Source organism: Heloderma suspectum, chromosome 2 (genome assembly GCF_057233095.1).
Source record: "Heloderma suspectum isolate Gila_16-S chromosome 2, 16-S_ref, whole genome shotgun sequence".
NCBI classification, from domain to species: Eukaryota; Metazoa; Chordata; class Lepidosauria; order Squamata; family Helodermatidae; genus Heloderma; species Heloderma suspectum.
In genome coordinates, this window is record NC_139459.1 from 13,995,923 (window position 1) to 14,017,371 (window position 21,449).

At 44.4% G+C, this 21,449-nt stretch overlaps 1 protein-coding gene across 5 annotated transcripts in view; it reads left to right on the forward strand.

Annotated features, from left to right (window-relative positions):
- Nucleotides 1-2,542: 2,542 nt before the first annotated feature.
- ARK2N (arkadia (RNF111) N-terminal like PKA signaling regulator 2N) overlaps nucleotides 2,543-21,449 on the forward strand; it is an 84,176-nt gene continuing 65,269 nt past the window's right edge. For all 5 annotated transcript variants that reach the window (XR_014787489.1, XM_084832857.1, XM_084832856.1 and 2 more), the window contains exon 1: nucleotides 2,543-2,774. The gene's annotated coding sequence lies outside the window, so the exon portion shown is untranslated. The remainder of the gene's footprint in view (nucleotides 2,775-21,449) is intronic.

Below are 21,449 nucleotides of genomic sequence, written 5' to 3' on the forward strand. Positions count from 1 at the left end.
TTATTCCTGACTGCTGATCTGCCCTTTGGTCCCCAGAGAAAGACACAGCTAAAATATAACAACATCTTATAAAAAGAAAAAGACATTCCCAAGTTATTAAAAAGTCTAGGACAATACAAAAGGTCTTTATGTGGTGTTGAAAAGATAACAATATTGGTGCTGCCAGTCAGGCATCTCTGGGGAGAGGATTCCACAAACAGGGCACCACCACTGAGAAGGCTCTCTCTTTGATCGCCACTCCCCTTATCTCAGATGGGCGGGGGGGTAGCCATTGGAGGAGGGCCTCTGAAAATGGCCTCAATGAATAGGCAAGTTTCTATCAGAGCAGGTGTTCCATCAGGTATCTGTGCTCTAAGCTGTATGGGGCTTTTAAGGTAAGCACCAGCCCTTCGAATTGTGCCCAGAAATTAGCCAGAACCCAGTGAATTTCTTTCACTGCAAATCCTATAAAGCCTTAATATCCAAGCCAACTCCTTGGTCTTGGCCTCGCGCTCAGCCTTGTCTATCCCTTTCTGCCTGCTTGCCTGCGTGCTCCAGAACCGGATGACCTTTGGATCTTGGTCTGCTTGTACTGGAACTGTTCTTCCCACGCCCCCACCCCCCGCGCGCCAAAGCTTGTCTCTGAGCCTGGCTGAAGCCTCATTTACTTCAGAAATGAGTGATAGTGGCAGCAGCCCAGAGCTGTCATTGCCAGTGGGATAAGATGAAGATGTGATTGAGGTAAGTACTATTTTACTCATGGAGCAGCTCTGGCAGCTAATAGTGGCAGCAGCAGTGGCAACAGCAGCGCTGCCAGCAGCATTATGGTCCTAATATGGCCCTCTGGGGGTTCCTGACCGCTGATTGTTTGGCGGTTTCCTGGCTTTCGTGCAGTTTTCTCCCCGTTCTAAAAGACTGAAATGCCTCTCCTAAGGCTCAGTTACTGGCAGCAAGAGCTTTACACTAAAATATGCTTTTCAGAGTGGAAGCCATGATCGCACCATAAAAACTAAAAACATTTATTGTGGCACAACCGTTTGTGGGCTGGAGCCCACTTTGTCAGACGCGCGACACATACTCTGCTAGCTGGGGAGAGCACTTCTAATTCACCCGCATTTCAAGTCTTGGGACTCTTTAACGTTTACATGGAGTTGTAAAGAAACTGTAGAGGCAATCTGTCACTTCAAGTGGCAATCTGGAGGGCAGTGGGGCTAGGACATATTTTGGGGTACAGGGTGGCCATGTGTCTTTTACAGTCCAAGTACAGTTTAATGATAAAGAACTATCGGAAGGAAGAAAAGGGGCCTTGAAGTTATCCATCAGCACAGGTCACCCGGTCACAATCTTCCACACAATTGTGAGATGTACTGTATTTCTATTTAAATTATAACTATGTCTAAATTTGCACCCATACATATAAATTAGCAAATGCAAATTTAATGCACACCAGTAGCCTCTTTTTCGGGGTGCGTGTGATGCATTTCCTCTTTTTGAGAGATCCGTGAGTGCTCACCCTAGTACAAGTTAATTTTTAAGAACAGAAGAGGAACCTTTTTAAATCAAGCCAAGAATGTCAACGACCAGGTTCAGACAACACACCGCGGCTCCACAACAAGCCGTGGCACCCACGGACGCCATGTTGCAACCTCTGCTCGGGGCTGTTGCGTGAACCTGGCAAGCGTGGGCTATGCCAGGGTTGTTTAACCCTGGCAAAACCCACGCTCACCAGCTTCTCACAACACAACTTGCGTGAAGGTTGGATGCGCAACACGGCACGTGTCACGTCACGCGATCGGCCGCCAGTGCAGTATCTGGCCTAGGACGGCGAGCCAGAAGCTTTCGGGCAGTCCACACGCAGGGTATGAAAACCCAGTCGCACGTCGGAGAAGGCAAAGAGGATTCGAGTTTATTCCCGCTTTTGAGGCGATCCACACGTGCCCTCTCTCCCCTGAAAAGTTCCCGTGCCTGAAAATACGGGACAGGCAGAAGCTCGGCAGGTGCAGCCTTCTCGAGAGGAAAGGGGCTGCATGTCTGGTATTTCCCCGGGCCTGGCAGCGCTTAAAAACGAGGGCAGCCCGGGGGTGGAGGGAGCCGCGGTTCTGCGTGAGGCCGGTTCTGACGGGGGTGCTGCCTCCTCCCCGTCTTTTCTTTCTCACGAACCGTTGCGCGGCTCGTCGCCATCGCGGCCCCGTCTCGCGCGTGCTATGCCAACGGCTTCCCACGCCGCGGCGCTCCGAAACGGCGCGGGGGGGCGCGGCGCGCGCCGCCGCCTCGACGGTTATAGCCGTTACGGGGGAGCGGCGGTTTCCCCCGCCCCTCTCTGAGGGGGGCCAGCTGGAGGGGGCGGGGCGGGGCGCGTCACGGCGCCTTCGGTTTCCCGCCCTTTCTGGTAGTTTGTTTCGGGCTCCCCCCGCCTCCCTCCGCGGCCGCAGGCGCGCCTCGGGAGCCGCTAGGCGGCGCTGCGAGGGCGCGAGCCGCTCCGTCGGGCGCTCTTCCCGGGCGACTTCCTTCCCCCTCGCTTCCCCTCGCCGCCGCCCGCAGCGCCGCTGATGCTGCCGGAAGTGACGCTGGAGGGAGCTCGAGCTGAGGCGAGCCTAGCGGCCTCCCCTCCCTGCGGTGACATTTTCCCCCTCCGGCTCCCTCTTTCCGTCCCTCCTACCGCGCCGAGGAAGAGGCGGCGGCGGTAGAAGCGGTAGCGGCGGTAGGGGAGGAGACCTGGCCCCTCATGCTCGAGCTGGCCCTTTCCGCGGGGCCTGAGGCCGGGAGGAGCCGCGGCGGCGGCGGAGGCGGCCCTGGTGAGCGACCCTTTCTGTCGGCGGCTTTTAACCTCCTTGACAAACTAGGCCGGAGAGTGGAGAGCCCCCCCCATTGGAAGGAGGGGGGGCAAGTTTGAGTCTCTCCCCTGGATTGGAGGGGAGATTTCACCTTCGTTTTCTCATCTCCTTCCTCGCCCCCCCATCCTGAGATTGAGGAGCTAGTAGAGAGAAGTGCCCCCCCACACTTCCTTTCTTTATCCCCCCCCCCCTTCTGTTGCATGAGTTGTAGCGAAGGTGGTGTAAGCGGTGCTTTTGCCCTGCACATAGCTGGACCGGGGCGGGGGGGGGGGGCGTAGGCGAGCGCAGAGGAGAGGAGCAGCGCCTGAGGTCGAGTCATGTCGGGTTTTTAAAAGGAAGGGGTACGACCACGTAATCCTGCCTTTGGATGCAGAAATTGGGAGGCTAGGGAGGGGGAAAGCTTGGGCCCATTTTACGGCTGCGCCTAGCGCAGAATAAACAGGTAGCCATGGATCTGAGGTCTCTGCCCCACTTGCCTATTCTGTGCCTTGTGTTTACGTGATATCCTAAAAGAGTGAAATGTCATGGGGAGGCTTCTTCTGTTTCTCGCCTTTCCTCCCCACCCCCACCCAGTTTTTATGTTTTCATTTTAACTTTGAATCAAAGGTAGAATGGATGGGTGGCTGCTCTCTTACTTCAGTGTTTTTGGGGCAATGGCTTTCTCCCTTATGCCATGTCTTCCAGGATTTTTGGCTATATAGTCGAGGAGGCGTAGCTTGCCCTCTACACAGTATACAGTCAGCTCCTAAACAACTTCTCTCTCATAAGTCTGTTCTGCTGGATTCAGTGGGACTTGGGGTATGCATGCTTAAGGTTATATAGCCTTCAGTAGTAGTTGGTGCTGAAAAGAGATAGCTCAATAAAGTAGCTGTGAGACATCAAAGTGTGTAAAGAGAAGCCGTGGAACCTTCTCTGTGGGTGAACATGGAATCTTCTATTGAGAGAAGAAGAAGCAGAGAAGCCTCCTTTTCTTCAAATTTAATAAGCTAGAATGAATGTTTTTTCCAGAAAGCAAACTAGAATAACTGTTGTGTATGTACCTAAGTGCTATAGTCCCCAGGGTGGTGCCTGTGGGCATGTCTCTTGGCGCCCACCAGGTTCCCTGTCCCTCCTGATTTTTATTTTATTTCCTAAGATATTTAAAAAGAAAATTAAACTGCAGGGCTGGTATGCCGCAAAGTGAAGTGCTGCCCTTCAGTGCCATCTTTATTTCGTTTCAAAAGAGTGCTTTTTAGTTTGGAGCTCAGAACCCGTTTCTTCAATGTACTTAGGTACTTGGACAGGTTACGTTTCTTTTGATTTCTAGGAAATCAGTATTTTGTGACTGGCCATGCCTGCTATGGTAGCCATTTTAGGAATGAGCAAGCCCCGATTGCAGCCATTCTGTGAGAGCACCCACGGCACTCTAAATTCCAAATGTGCCCACCAGCCCAAAAAGGTAACCCTGACATAGCGGGAAGAAAAGTAGGGTTTTCTTAGACATGTCCTGCAGGGTTGTAGTTCTTCATAAGCTGATGCAGAGCAGAACCCTAGTGGAGACTTAAGACACAGGAGGAAATAAAATTTTGTCTCTAGGGAAGTTCAAGTGTACACACATTCTTGTTAATCCACTTGCTTCAATTGAAAGTTATTCCAGGTTGGGTATTTCCTTTCTGGCATGATGATGATGTTGTCTGTACTGACCTTTCTTTCCTCCGGAAAGGTTGGAAATATACTAGATGTTCACATTTTAAATCCGCCCCCCAGTTCATGCTTTGAATATTTTATCTATCATTGTTAGTGAAGGCGGAAACAAGCAAGAGGTGTAACTGAAATTCAGCTGTCTGGCTTCAAGTAAATAATTCCTTTCAGCTGGTTTAATGACAGTGAATGATAAATATAGCTCCTTTGAATTTCTGTGACCTGATGCATAGCTTTAGCAAAGTTTAATTTGTAGGTTTAGCAGCTATCTTGTAGCCCTGTGGGATGCTGAGTAAGAATAGTGATTGCTGTAGGTCATTAATCAGGCGTATTCATAATGTTGGAGGACATTCTTTTTTGGATGCTTAGAGCAAAAGATGAAGTTATTGATGAGATCATAATTCAGCATCAACAAATCCCTCAAAGCAAAGCTCTTCACAGCCAGAGGACCAGTACAAGCTTGGAATACAATCATATTCATATAAGAGCATACTGTTTTTCAAGTGATGACATTCCAGATGTCCATGGACATGTTGCTTTTTTTTTTTTTACTTTGACAGCTTTGACTTAACCGACTAACAGAATTAGATGAGATCTACTTCTCCTTATGGAAATTGACATTTTACCTTAGTCAGTTTTTAAATGGCTAGAACTGAAAGTTACAGTGATTGGGGCAGACTTCATTGAAAGGGTATTCATTATTTTGCTGAATCAATGAAAAAACAAAAAAGGTTTCTGTAGTGATGATCCAACATAGGTTATCAAAACATGTGGTGTTCATCTTGGAGTGGATCTGTGGAAATCTCAGCTTTGATTTATTTCCTCTAAATTTCTAACTCTTAAAGTACTAGGGAAAATGATATGGCCAGAACCATGCACGAGTGGAAAAAGCTTCGGTGCCTGGAATGGCGTGCGTTGCACATGCTGAATTTCCCTTTCAGCAAAGCCGCTTGTACTGCATCTTTAGAATGCTGCTTTAGAAGGTACCTCTACTTTCAGGAGCAGTTTTTGGGGTGAATGCAAGGAAATCTAGAGGGAAGGAGGGCAAGATAAGTTCCTATGGGTGAGTGGAACATTGGGTGCAGCTCTTTGGATGCTGACCTGCGACTGTGCAGTGCTCAATGGTTTAGGATCCCAAAGGAAAATGAAGAACCTCTTGGCCTTGATTTACATATAACTTCGCTTTTTCTAGGGTTGACAGTCCCTGAACTGTCAATCTCCCTGTGTGGCCGGGACATAACAGCTAATCTCAAATGCTGCTGTATCTTGCTGCCTCTACTGTTCCCCAGTGCTTAAATGGTATTGGTTCATTTATTTAAAAGTGCTGTGAATTTTCTGAGAATTACACATGTAGATGTGAATTGTTTTGCAAATACTGAAGAGAAATGAGAACTATTCTTGTTGCCTAAGATTTCAGTTTATCAATAGTTCTGTTCAAACCGATATTGCAGCACTGGAAGATTTAGCTTGTGCAGACTTCTAGAGTAATACTTTGTATTGATGCTGTCTCAATAAGTTGCATAATGACTCTTCTGTAGTCTGCATTCAGGTGGTAATTTCAGTTACCATCTTCTGATTGTGGGATTCTTTTTGCTGAACCTTAATCGGTTTGCCTTTCAGTACAAATATCATTTTATCTCGAGGGGAGTTTTCAGTTGATCTATTCAAGAATGACCGAGCAAGAAACATGAGCAATACTCTCATGGTTTTACTATGGGTGGAGGAGTTCAGTTGATGGTTGTCTACAAAGTCAACCAAAAATAGGAATAGAAATATAGGAGCCTTATAAATATGGAAAACCTAGATAGATATAGATCAAATTTTGCAGCTGTCATCCTTGGATATGATGTGTATTAAAATGTTACCAAGATGGGTAGTGATGGATGTCTGGCTATCACTATATACAAAGTGCTATACTGTTTAGGAGTACTTAAGAAAATATTGTCAGTGTATAGCTAATACAATGGGGAAATATTAAAGGTAAAGATAAAGTGTCAGTGTTTTATTAGACAATATATACGTTGCAAAGGATGCTTCTTAAATGGTTTTGAAACATGACAGTTTCTCTCTCTAAATTATTTAAACATCTGCCTCTTCAGGTTCTAATTCGGGGATGGCTCACCCAGAGCTGGCTGTTTAGATAAAGTAGAGAGTAGCAGAATAGATATACTTCTAACCATCATAGAGAAGGCCGGTGGATGCAAATCCTAAGAACTGGCATCTGGAAAAATGCAATTCTACTTCAATCCCCTCTCTGCTTTGTGGTGTGTATGTTGTTTTTGTGGGGGGTGTCACATTTGGAGGCAGTTAGCTTACAATTGCCCATCTTTGCAAAATTATAAAGAGAATAATTAGTGGGGAGAATCTGACAAGTGCATTCCGTAGTTGCCATTCCTCAGAGTTGCAAGTAGTCTGAGAGTGCTTGAAGCAGAAAGAGCATATGATACAGGGTCTCATAGCAGCTATTCTGAGCAATGTAACTGATTTACTTGTGGGGCTGCTTTCTCTCAAACATGTTGTTTATCTACATGGTTAGTGACCTGAGGGAGTTATGTACTGACATGAGAAACTGATCCAGAGTGTATTTTTATTACTTGGAGACTTGAAGTGTAATTTTATCAGCTCTAGTTAATAGAGCTAGTTTCCCAGTAGTACCTGTGTGTGTGCTTTGTTTTTTTTTTTTTATGAAGGAAGAGAACTGTCAGGAGAGATAAAGAAAGAAAAGCTGGATAATCAGGCCACAGATCAATCTGTTGTGTAGTTAGGTTATCTAGTTATGTTAATGTGAATTTTCCATCTGCCCTGTAAAATTGATGAGGGCCAAAGCTGATATCTTTCACAGGTGCAATAATGGTATACATTGGCTGTTTAGTTGGAGATACCAGGCTTCAGTCAGAGGGTCAGGATTCCATTGTACACAGACATAAGCTGTTGCTTAGCAGATCAGTTTTATTTTAGAAGACAGAGGTGGGTGTAATCGGTGTGAGGAAGAACAATGGCTCTGAAGATTGTGCACAGTTCAGCAAAAGAGTTGCCTTTGGTAGAGTCTTGATTATCGTATTTGGAATAATGGTGTAGACAAAAGTGAGCATGAATAACGTCAGGTGTATATAAATGAACAGAGGAATTAGATGTATGGAAATTGAGTAGACTAGGTCCTCATCAGTAGATCAGTAGCCAGTGGTGAGATTATCATAGGCTGTGGACTTTTTGGAATGTTTTGAGAACATCTGCTCAGTCTCGGTCTCTCTGCATTGCATTATTCTATTTCTCTGTCCATTTTTAATTTTCTCTTTTACCTTATGTTCTCAGTTTTTCAGTAATAGGCTAGTCATTAGTAGCCCACTGATTTCTGTAGTGGTGTGGTCTGGACCTGTAGGTAGCTGGGAATCACTTCACGCTACTGATACAGTTACAACTGTACCCATGTTGTAGAAGTTCTTGTGCAAGCAACTTTAGGCCAGTTCACATGTCATCTTGAGGCAGCAGACTGTACAGGTGACTGGTGCAGAGTTTGACATGGTCCTGTAGTTGTTGAGTGATTTTTGCCCATGCCCAGTTCACATCCTAAACTGTACTTGGTATGCCACTGTTTACCCAATTTTTGCCAATTTTTTGATGGCACATGGTTTAGCTGAGAGTTCATGATTACTTCTCTTGTAGAAAATAGCATGCTCAGCTAGCATTTACAGTGTGCTGGTTTGGATATGTGAATTGGTCCATTGTTAGTATCGGGTGTTTGGTGCAGTGCCGTCCAAGAAGCTATGAAAAACGTGGTTTTGAGTTAGAAGGCTCCACAACAGGTGGGATCTCAACTGTGGTCAGCTTGTGGTAGAAAAAGACTGCAGGGGTCAGCCTTATCATTTGTTTTAATTAAGTACACCTAAGTGTATAACACTATTTTTTATACATTAGACTTAAAAAAACACATGGGATACATTGGCATATAGCACTCAACTTCCTGTCTAAAGCTGTTACTTGGATGGCTCCACATATAATTCTTTAAGTATAATTGCTAAAATAGATGACTGTTCAGGATTTCTATTCTTTCTATCTTTGGGTATTTCTACGTTGGTCTTTAAGGTAAAACTTTGTTTTTGCTGCAGCATAATAGTTTTATTATGGTATAAGCTTTTGTGGACTACAGTCCACTTCATCAGATGCATGAAATGTTATCCTGATTTGCTTGGCTGGGGATTGTAAACAGTGATGTCAGAGGATAATGAAATGCAGAAAGTGATGTCAGAGGAAAATGAAATGCAGAAAGAACAGACTCGGTGTCAATCATTATTAACAGTCGCCTGTCACAAAACAATTGTTGTTGGTATCACACATATAACTGTCACTGGATAAGCCAATTAAGACATGTAGTGTGGTAAATATATTTATCCTGATTCAAGCGGCAGGAGATACAGTTAATCAAGAGGTTCAATTCTAACACAGCAGTCTCTCATTCTATTATCCCTGTGAAGTTTCCTTGCTCAAGACTTTAAGGTCATTGACAGAGTACCCTTGGAGATTGAAGTGTTCTCCCACTGATTTTTGAGTATTGCCATTTCTGATGTTAGATTTTGTGTAGAGATTGGCCTGCTTGTCATATGTACATTGCAGGCATTGGGATATATACCATATTCCAATGGTATATATCTCATTGGAAGATGGCTGTTTCATTGGAAGATGATTTGACCCAATTGTACCCACCAGGCTTTCCAGTGCAGCACCAGGCAAGACCCGATGGGTGTGGCGGAGGAGTCACAGCAATCTATCATGAACCCATGGCCCTATTTAGGTACCCTGTGCAGCAGTTTCCAAAATTTGAATGTATGCATGTGGTGGTGGGGCACTGAGACATGACTGGGATTCTGTTGGCATATCACTCACCTTGGTGGTGGTGACTCAGTTCCAGGCCTTCTTTGCTGAAGCTCTTTATTTGGGTTCAGGCTGTGTTCTGGGACTGAAACCAGCTTGGTGGATGACAATTGCTGGGAACTACACAGGGGTAGTGCATCCTGTTGGTTTTGTTGGATTTCTCAGAGGCATTTGGTAACATTGACCATGGTATCATTCTGGGGCATTTGGCCAGTATGGGGCTTGGGAACACTGTGTTGCAGTGGTTCCAATGCTACCTGGATGAGTGCTCCCAGAAGGTGGTGCCGGGGGACTGCTGCTTGGCCCCATGGCCTGGCCTATGGTGCATGGGGTCTCTCAGGGCTCTGTTTTATCCCCTCTAACATCAACATGAAGCCGTTGGGAGAGGTCATCTGGAGTTTTGCAGTTGAGTCTCACCACTCTGCTGATAATACCTAGCTCTGTTTCTCTTATCAACTGATGCCCAGGAGACTGTGGAAGCCTGGAACCATTGGCCTGGTTTGATACTCCAGGTTCGTTGGGCGTGGTTTAACTCGTAATGAGCTGCGGAGTGTGCCAAGTGACATTTTGAATATGCAACCCCCACATGGGGATTGCTATGTCATGTGAACTTGGTCACCAAGGGTTATTTGAGAGTTAAACAATCCTCACAGAACCCTCAGTTCATTGTAGGCTTATTTGAGGGTTGTTTAACCCTCAAATAACCCTTGGTTGCTGGGTTTGCACAACACAGGAACCCCCAAGTGCGGGTTGCTTATTTAAAATGTCACTTGGCATGTGCTGTGGCTCACTGTGGGTTAAATAACCCCTGATAAGCCCAGTGTGTCATGTGAACCAGGTCATTGTCTGGATGCAGTGATGGATTGGATGTGGGCTAACAAGCTGAGGCTCAGTCCAGACAAGACAGAGTTACTGTTGGTCAGTAGGAAAGCTAGTCTAGGATTGGCGGTATGGTCTGTTCTGGATGAGGTGGTGCTCCCTTTGGAGGATCAGGTTCACAGCTTGGGGGTGCTCCTGGACACTGCATTGCTCCTGGAGGGTCAGGTAGCTACTGTAGACAGTAGCTCCTTTGCCCGGTTTCCTGAAGAAGGCAGATCTGGCCACACTGATCTGTGCCGTAATCACCTCCCATTTCAATTATTGCAATGTGCTCTACATAGGGCTGCTCTTGAAGAGTGTTTGGAAACTGCAGCTAGTGCAAATTGCAGCCCCCAGATTGCTTTCTGGCACACACTTTGTTGATCATATTCCACCTTGTCTTGTATCAACTGCATTGCCTGCCAGTCTCTTTCCATGTGCAATTGAAGGTGCTAGTACTTCTCTATAAAGCCCTAAATGGCTTGGGGCCAGGATATCTGAAAGAACACCTCTTCCCATATGAACCAGCCTATAGTTTAAGATCCTCTTTGGATGCCCTTCTGTGTAACCCACAACCAAGAGAGAGATTTGGTTGGTTTTAAAGTGTTGTTTTGTATTTGCTTTTAAAGTTTTTTAAACTTTAATTGTAAGGGCACCTTGGGGGCCCTGTTTGGGCTGAAAGGTGACTTATGTATTTATAAATGATTAAAGGCAGCCGCTAGCATGATCACATCACTCCGGTGCTAAAGGAGTTGCACTGGTTACCAGTTGTTTTCTGGGCCAAATTCAAGGTGTTGGTTTTGACCTTTAAAATCCTATACAGTTCCGGCCCAGCCTATCTCAAGGAGCGCCTTCAGCAACACCAGACAACTCAACAAGATCAGCCTCGGATGGCTTTCTCCCTGTCCCATCAGCCAGGACAGCTAGGCTGGTGAGGACAAGGGAGAGGGCCTTCTCTGTGGTAGCCCCCACTCTGTGGAACTTCCTCCCTAGGGAACTCCACCATACCTCCTCTTTAATGAGCTTCCACCATGCGTTGAACACTTGGTTGGTCAGGCAGGCATTTGGTGTGGGCTAGGGAAATTTTAGAAATGATGTTTTAATGTTTAATTTTATTGTTTTTAAACTGTTTGTATTATTGTACATCACCCAGAGGTGCTGGGTGACAGGCCAGATGGGTAATGAAGAAATTTAATAAATGAATGAATCAATGTAAGTGAATGAACTTCTGGTGTTGTGGGTGACATTAAGCCCTATGCTAATGTTGCCAGAGTAAGCATGGGGACAGGGGGCTTGCCACAGGATTTGTTTACTGTGTTACTATCTCTGTTGCTGGTGAGTAGCTGTTTTAGGTTGGGGGGCTGTCTGTAAGCAAGTATAAACCTACCACCCAAAACCTGTAAGAGGGAAATCCCCTTATCTCGGTTGGACTGTAGCTCATTGATGATAAACTTGAGTGATTTTAGCTGGGAGCTGTAGATGAGATCCTGTAGAAAATTATTCCTAGCTAGCTATCTGGCTTTGTCAGTAGTTTTTTTTTCACCTTCCACTTAGTTGGATGGGGACTGTAGTTTGAGAAATGCCTGATGTAAATCCTTAAGTTGTGAATCTCTGACCCTGTACACAGATACAACATTGTAGGGCTTGGTTGTAGACAATGTAGTTTGTGGTACGGTCTGAGTGGAAGCTAAAAGCATGTAAGAATGTTTAGCAGTCAATAGGGTTCCAATATAAGATTGTGCTTGCATGTCCATTATGTAGTTGCACAATAGTATTCAGAAAGTGAGCCTGTTGTGTGGTCTGGTCTAGGCATGGGGTTGATGGTGGGGTGCAAGTTACTGAAGTCCTGTGGAACTCCTCCTGTAACTCAGGATAACACTTCATACATCTGATGAAGTGGACTTTACTCCATGAAAGCTTATATTTCTATTAGTGTTTAAAGTGCCACACAACTCTTATTTTCGCATAGTGTTGCTCAGTGTAGGGGAATGGCTTTCGAAGAGGCAGAGGAACTAGAGATCAAGTCGCCAACATTCGCTGGATCATGGAGAAAGCAAGAGAATTCCAGAAAAATGTCTATTTCTGCTTCATTGACTATGCTAAAGCCTTTGATTGTGTGGATCACAACAAACTGGCAAATTCTGAAAGAGATGGGAGTACCAGACCACCTTACCTGTCTCCTGAGAAACCTGTACGAGGGTCAAGAAGCAACCGTAAGAACCGGACATGGAACAACCGATTGGTTCAAAATTGGGAAAGGAGTACGACAAGGCTGCATATTGTCGCCCTGCTTATTTAACTTATATGCAGAGTATATCACGAGAAACGCCGGGATGGATGAATCACAGGCTGGAATTAAGATTGCCAGGAGAATTATCAAAAACCTCAGATATGCAGATGATACCACCCTAATGGCAGAAAGCGAAGAGGATCTAAAGAGCCTCTTGTTGAGGGTGAAAGAGGAGAGTGCAAAAGCTGGTTTGAAACTCAACATTAAAAAAAACTAAAATCATGGCATGTGGCCCCATCACTTTCTGGCATATAGAAGGGAAGAAATGGAAGCAGTGACAGATTGTATTTTCTTGGGCTCCAAGATCACCGCAGACGGTGACTGTAGCCATGAAATTAAAAGACGCTTGCTCCTTGGGAGGAAAGCTATGGCAAACCTAGACAGCATAGTAAGAAGCAGAGATATCACCTTGCCGACAAAGGTCTGTATAATCAAAGCTATGGTTTTCCCAGTAGCAACGTATGGCTGTGAGAGCTGGACTATAAGGAAGGCTGAGCGCTGAAGAATTGATGCTTTTGAACTGTGGAGCTGGAGAAGACTCTTACGAGTCCCCTGGACTGCAAGGAGGTCAAATCAGTCCATCCTCAAGGAAATCAACCCTGAGTGCTCATTGGAAGGACAGATACTGAAGCTGAAGCTCAAATATTTTGGCCACCTAATGCGAAGAGAAAACTCTCTGGAAAAGACCCTGATGCTGGGAAAGACTGAAGTCAAAAGGAGAAGGGGACGGCAGAGGATGAGATGGCTAGATAGCATCACCAATGCAATGAATATGGACTTGAGCATGCTGCGGGTGAGAGCGGAGGACAGGAAGGCCTGGCGTGCTATGGTCCATGGGGTCACGAAGAGTCGGACACGACTGAACGACTTGAATAACAACAACAACAAGACCTGGATGCAATTCTTTGCCCAACCATGAACCTCACTGGAAGGCTTAGGGCCATTTGCTGTCTCCTAGCCTAGCATACCTCAAAAGTGTTGGCAAAGATAACAGAGAGAATCCTGTGTATGCCACTTCAAGCTAATTGAAAGAAGGATGGGATAGATTTATAACAGGTATGTAGGAGGAAGAGTTGTGGTATTTATTTGAATTGCGTGTACAGCTATCACTTCCTATTTGCTAAGTTTTTAAAAGTTCATTAAACTAAATTAAAACACTTGTGCAAAATTATAAAGTTGAAGGGGTTATTGCAAGCCTTCATTAAATGTCTGTATACTCTTAAGGAAAAACCAGAGAAATTAATTGGTAGTATGTTTTTTTTCTTCATACTGGTGCTGGACCTGACCTTTCCTATGAACAGTTTGTCATGTTCCACTCCAATATGCAAACGAGGCATGCTAATTGAGTTAACAGCTGAGGTGTAGAGAAGAGTAGGTGGAGGAAGGGTTAAGCAAACCCCACCCCCTTTTGCCCATGCATTCTCCCTATAAGTGCCTCCACTCTGCATATCAAAAATAAACATGGGAGTAGGCATCCTGCATATGCCACCAGACTTCTGGTTCCATTGTAATTTTTTAGAAGCTGCTATTTGAATGCTTTTTACACCTATGCAGCCCAACCCTATCCATGTTTTTGTAAGAGTAAGTCCATGAATTTGGTGGGACTTACTCCAAGGTAAGTGTGTGCCTAGGACTTCAGCCTTTAGGAAGGAGAGAGAATTCAGTTTGTTTAAATTCTTAGTGTAGCTATTCAACCACGCAGCAGCAGAGATTTTATTTTTAAAGTATCATGTTGCAGTCCCCCATGACATCTAAATTTAAGACAAAGAGCTTTTATTTTATCTAACCCTATGAAAACAAAACTAAAAATTAATGTTGCTGATCTCCATGCGTCTCACTGCTATGAAATATCATCCCCAATATATTTATAGCATGTTTCAAAAGTGAACTAACAAAACCAGGAGATAAAATTTTTGCTAATGTAGCTGTTTACTAGAAAGGATAAAGTTCTTAAACCAAGTCCCAGGAGGGATTTGCTATTTTTAATGGAACTCTTACTCCACAGTTGTGGGGAAAGCTTTTAACACAAACTGGTAGCAATAAATATATAGCATTAGAAACATTGTCTCTTGTCTTAAGAAAACAAGTAGTAAAGAAATTTTTTACCACAGTTCGAAAGCATCAATTCTTCGGCACTCAGCTTTCCTTATAGTCCAGCTCTCACAGCCATACGTTACTACTGGGAAAACCATAGCTTTGATTATGCGGACCTTTGTCGGCAAGGTGATGTCTCTGCTTCTTACTATGCTGTCTAGGTTTGCCATAGCTTTCCTCCCAAGGAGCAAGCGTCTTTTAATTTCATGGCTATGGTCACCGTCTGCGGTGATCTTGGAGCCCAAGAAAATACAATCTGTCACTGCTTCCATTTCTTCCCCTTCTATATGCCAGGAAGTGATGGGGCCACATGCCATGATCTTCGTTTTTTTAATGTTGAGTATCAGACCAGCTTTTGCACTTTCCTCTTTCACCCTCAACAAGAGGCTCCTTAGATCCTCTTTGCTTTCTGCTGTTAGGGTGGTATCATCTGCGTATCTGAGGTTGTTGATAATTCTCCCGGCAATCTTAATTCTGACCTGTGATTCATCCAACCCGGCGTTTCTCATGATGTACTCTGCATGTAAGTTAAATAAGCAGGGCGACAATATGCAGCCTTGTCGTACTCCTTTCCCAATTTTGAACCAGTCGGTTGTTCCATGTCTGGTTCTTACTGTTGCTTCTTGACCCTCGTACAGGTTTCTCAGGAGACAGGTAAGGTGGTCTGGTACCCCCATCTCTTTCAGAATTTGCCAGAGTTTGTTGTGATCCACATAATCAAAGGCTTTAGCGTAGTCAGTGAAGCAGAAATAGACATTTTTCTGGAATTCTTTTGCTTTCTCCATGATCCAGCAGAAGTTGGCGACTTGATCTCTAGTTTCTCTGCCTCTTCGAAACCCAGCTTGTACTTCCGGTAGTTCTCGGTTCGCATACTGCTGAAGCCTAGCTTGTAGGATTTTGAGCATCACCTTGCTGGCATGTGAAATGAGCGCAATTGTACCGTAGTTTGAACACTCTTTCGCGTTGCCCTTCTTTGGAATTGGAATGTAAACTGACCTTTTGCAGTCTTGTGGCCACTGTTGAGTGTTCCAAATTTGTTGGCATACTGAGTGCAGCACCTTAACAGCATCATCTTTTAGGGTTTTAAATAGCTCAGCTGGAATCCTGTTGTCTCCGCTAGCTTTGTTGTTACTAATGCTTCCTAAGGCTCACTTGACTTCACTCTCGAGGATGTCCGGCTCAAGTTCAGTGACCACACTATCATGGCTATCAGGGACATTCAGATCTTTCCTGTATAGTTCTTCAGTGTATTCTTTCCCCCTCTTCTTAATCTCATCTGCTTCTGTTAGGTCCCTGCCTTCTTTGTCCTTTATCATGCCCGTCTTTGCACAAAACGTTCCCTTGATATCTCTGATTTTCTTGAAGAGATCTCTTGTCTTTCCCATTCTGTTGTTTTCCTCGATTTCTTTGCATTGTTCATTTAAGAAGGCCTTCTTGTCTCTCCTTGCTGTTCTCTGGAACTCTGCATTCAGTTGGATATATCTTCCCCTTTCTCCCTTGCTTTTCGCTTCCCTTCTTTCCTCAGCTACTTGTAAAGCCTCATCAGACAGCCACTTTGCTTTCTTGCATTTTTTTTTCTTTGGGATGGATTGAGTTGCTGCTTCCTGAATAATGTTACGGACCTCCGTCCATAGTTCCTCAGGCACTCTGTCTATCAGGTCTAATCCCTTAAATCAATGTGTTTTTATTACAATGTGTTATTTATTTTTATGTTAATTATAGCTATTTTATTTGTATTGATGGCCACCTACAGCATTAATTTTCCTGGAATTGCAGGATATATAGTAATAAATAATAAATATTTAGGAACGTTTGTTCTCAGGTATGTTTTGTAAAAAGTCTGTATGGATTTCTTTTCTGAGAAGAAGTGGTCAAGTTGTATGAATACCCATGTGTTGTCTATGACCATTTGCATTTGCTGCTTTATAGTTAAGTGTTCACATCCTGCTGCGCCCAGGGTATTGTTTGAAATAGTGAGGGTTTTATGCATACATTGTATTTTACGTGGACTGAAAAATGTTGTAGACTGTTAGGTGTAACTGAATGTTAGCTGCCTTTGAGTTCTGCCTTAGAGTTCTGTGTCACTGAAACACTTGCATGCTTCTGTATGATAGAGCATGTGCTGAGACTCGTCTGATTCTATATTCTCAGAAAAATTTGACAAGGAGACTTAGGACACAATCCCATGTATGTTTAGGCAGAAAAAATGTCCTACAACCCTCATCATTCTTCAGCCATGCCATCCTGGTTAGGGAATGCTGGGAGTTGTAGGACTTCTTTTTTGGTCTAAACGTGCATAGGTTTGTGCCCTTAATCAATAATGATTCAAGTGGAAGAGTTTCCTTGTATTAGCCCAGCAACTATAATCAGACAATGAGCCCCATGGGAAGGTTGCTTTAAAAAATAAGTGTTGCAGTTGGTTATCTCTTCGCCAAACAGCCAAACTCCAGAGAACCTATTAATTCAAGATGCTACATACGGCTTTCTCTTGCACAATTACAGTGGTTGCCCAAGGCATGCAGAAATGAAGTAATGTGTGTGAAATTTATTTTATCACACTTGCATTCCGCCTATCCTCCAAGGAATTCAGCGAGACATGCATGGGGTAATCCCATATCACAGTGACTGAGTTCACATGACACGCTAACCCATGATGGGTTGTTTTCTAGAACAACCCATGATGGGTTAGCGTGTTGTCTGTGAGCTGTTTTCCCTGCCCGCGGTGGCTTGTTTCCCCCAAATAACCCACCCTGAGAACCCATGGTCTGCAGTAGGGATAGTTTTATCTATGGTGGGTTAGTGTCTTGTCTGTTGCGCCAGTATGGGTTATGGAGATTGCCTGCAGAGCCACTCGGCAAGAGTGGCCAAAAATGCTGCTGCTGCTGCTCCATTCCCAAGATCTGCCTAGCAACAGATTGTACTGCTACTGACGCTCCATCCCCTTTGCTGCCCAACTTCTCCCTCCCCCCTCCTTTGGTGATGTGCTCTGCAAAGATGCTTTTGCTTGCACGATTGTGTAATAGGTGGAAAACCTTGAGCAAAGTTGTTTACCTACCACATTCAGCTGTGTCTCAGACTCCAAAGCATTCCCATCCCCTCCTGCGTGGTTCCTAAACAGTTTCACCTGTGGTTAAATCCTCACTTTTCCATGGAAAAGCAGTCACACAATTATCCAGTAGTGCACCTTGTGCCTCCCCATAAGGGGAGCCCCTATATTAAATTTTGTCCCATTCCTGCAAACTTTCATGGAGTTGGAGCCTCTTTTGGGTAGAATATTTCCACAGGTAGAATCAAGGCAGAATGAAGCAAGCCCAATATTAAGAAAGCCAAATAAGCCACTTCGTATACCAATAAAAAGTGTCTTTTAATTCCTTTTTATTCTGTATTGTTGGTTTGTTGCTGGTGAAGGGGGAGCCGTCAAAGGCTTAGAAATTGTGGTGGTGGGTAAGGAATAAGGACTGGGGAAGAGGGGTAGGAGTGGGAAGGGAAGGGAAGCAAATGGTACAGTGGGTAAGGATCAACATGGGATTGAGAATGGGGGTGGGGGAACAGCAGAGGCAGAAGAACCAGTTAAGCGTTAAGCGAACCAGTCGGAAACAGGCTGCTGACATAGCAACAGTGTGAGGGATGACGGGATATGGTTTCCACCACAAAGGTAGCTGGCCTACCTGGCCAGCTTGGTGGGAGGACTACAGGAAGAGGAGGGGTGGGGAATAAACCATGCAGTATAGCTTGTTTGCCTGCTTGTCTGATGGGAGCACAGTAGGTTGTTTGCAAAACAACCTACTCTGAGTAGCTTATCACCCACCATAGACTAGCATGATGTGTGAACAGGCCCAGTGATTGGGCTCACATGACACACTAACCCACCATGGGTGACTGCCCATGATGTGTTAGTGTGTCATGCAAACCTGAACCATTCTTATCAGGGCAGATTGTTTTTCCCAAACAACCCACCCTGATAACCAACGATCTGTAGTAGGGGTTGTTTTACCCACGATAGGTTGCCGTGTTGTGTAAACCCAGACATGCCACCCCATTGTGGGTAAAAGGCATTGGGCAGTGAGCTGCTTGGCAAGAGCGGCAGAAACTCCTGCCAGGCTTGCCATGCAGGGCCATAATCGCCATTTGCAGTCATGGCCAAGCCACTGCCCCTGCCAGTGACAGCCCTTCCACTGGTGTTCAGATGGCACCTTCAAGGGGCTGTCATCCCTGCTTCGCCCCTGCCGATCCCCCTTTCTCAGTTGGCTCCATAGTGTTGTATTGGGATTCAGAAGTGTCCTGTGCTGAAAATCAGTTGGGTGTGTATGGAATCCACCCCCCTGCCATAGCTCCTGTTTTTCCAAGGGTTCAGGGCAGGGAGTTGGGATTCTCCCCCTCAACTGATTTTTGGCATGGGGGGGCTTTTAAAAAAATGTTAAAAAAAAAAACAACATTTGCACACTTTCCCCAGGCATGGGGATGTGTGGGAAAAAAATTCCCAGTCCCATTTTTGCGCATAAACGGGGCCGGGATTTTTTTTTAAAGGGCTCCAATCAAGTTCACAACTGAAGCTGGGAAGGGGGATTTGGCAGCAGACAAGATGGGTCTGCCACCAAGTTGGCTGGGATGTTGGGTGGAGGACTGAGGGGGAACGAAGGGGAACGAGGGGCCAAACAAGCCACACAGTGGTGGGTGTACTAACCACGCACTGTGGGTTGTTCGAAATACCATCGACACTGCATGGCTAGTCACCCACCATTGGCTAGTGTGTTGTGTGAAAGCACCCAGTATCTCAGTCGGTCTTGTATGATTCCATATCACAATATTCTTTGTCATACCAACCTTGTAGGATACGTTAGGTGGGAAGTTAACAGCTTTGCTGAAGACACCCACTGAGCTTCATGGCTTTGAACATGGGCCTTTGTGGTCAAAATCCAACACACCGGCCCTCACTGAAGCTACATGTTGAATTAAAAGTCTAGACCCAAGACTATTCAGCTCTCCTCTCATGCACTTTTTCTAAGACTGGCTATGTAAATTATTTTATGAGTCACTGCTCTTATGGATGCAGCATAACGCCTCTAATGTGACAAGAGAACTTACATAACTGCCAACTGTTTAATTACAAAATATTAGATCTCAGTACATTTTTAAAACTACAGTTAGTACTATTTTGATTGCAAGAAGTAGGTTGATTGGAGCTTGCTGTGTGATGGGCGAACCTGGACACTTTGGGTTCTTTGTGGGTAGAGATGTAAAATTTCCAGAAATTTTGAAGCCATGGAAAAACAGTTTTTTTCTGGGGTGGGGGGTGGGGGGTGGGGGAATTAAAACGTGCGGGGAAATCGAAAAATAAGAATTTTTTTAGCACTCTTTACAGATCTACAGTCGCTTTGTAGCTTTAAGACAGCCTTCCCCAACCTGGTGTTCACCAGATATTTTGGGCTTCGACTCCTATCGGCAGGATGGCCAGGAATGCTGGGCATTGTAGTCCAAAACATCTCTAGGGGACCAGCTTGAAGAAGGCCACTTTAGGAATGTAAAGCAGCCTTTATGTTCCTAAAGTTATATCATGTATAACTTGGTTTGCTCATGAAATTATTATCTTTGAAAATTTTAAAAAGTAAACATGATAAAGTTGTAATTATTGTCTGAATAAACTCTACTTTAAAAATTTAATATACTAAACATGATTAATTTCATGAGCAAACCAAGTTATACATAACATATTTTAGATTCCTAGTTTATGTCTGACCAGAGGGAACTTCAGCAAGTAGGCCTTGAAACATCTGAACCATCCTAGAGGCCAGAAGACACAGGAAGACCTGGAGGCAGAGGAAGACATATCCAGAAACACAGGACTCTGTAGAACAAAACTCAAAGAGAACGTACATTCACACGTCAAGAATGTGAATGGGAAACTGAGCATAACTTGGAGCATCCTGAAATCTTTATCAGTAAAAGATACACTGGATCTGTAATTTTAATAAAAAATGAAAGAAATAACTATACTGAGAATCTTACAGAGAGGATTAAAAAACATTTTCCCCATGGCTTCATTATTTCCAGACATTTTACATCTCTAGTCTTTCTACAAAAGTCTTATTACATAGTTTTTAGAAATCGTGGGTGGGGGGGGGAGTGAGTAAAGGCTTGGTGACAACATATAAAACACTTTATCTTAAATTCTAAAAGAAAATATTTCATAATCCAGAGCTATTCAATTTTTCTATTGGGGGTGGGGGACAAAAACTGCCCTTGGGAAACAACAGAAAAACTGTTTTCCCCCTGAATTTTTCCAGTTATTTCCCCAGGCCTTCACATCTCTATTTGGGGGTTAAACAACCCAAAGTTCATGTTCTTAGGGATGTGTTCTTAGGTCACAAACAACCAAAGTGTCCAGGTTCACATGTCACGTAGCAACCTCCAATCAGAGGTTGTTTATGCAAAGCAGAAGCAGGTTGCATATGGCGTGTGACCTGGCAAGGTTTGAGCAGAGATAATCTAGGACCCAGTGAGGACAGGCTAGGATGTTTGGCTAGGTCCACTTCCAGAACTCCAATAGGAGCAGAGTCTAACTTCATGTCATCCCCTCTTCTGCAGGAGTTTGTCATCAAGGTTTTGTCAGGCCCCTTCTTTGCAGGTCTCCAGGAAGGCTTTAAAGATCCACTTGTTTTTGCTGGCCTTTCCATAATATGTGGACTGCAGATTTTATTGGTTTTATTTCTTAATGTTTTTATAGTTCAACATTGACTGGTTTTTATTTTTGCATATTTTTGTACTGTTTTTAAATTGTATGCCACCTTGAGAGGGTTCTACCCTTCAAGGTGGCTTAAAAATCATTTAAAATAAAGTCCAAGATT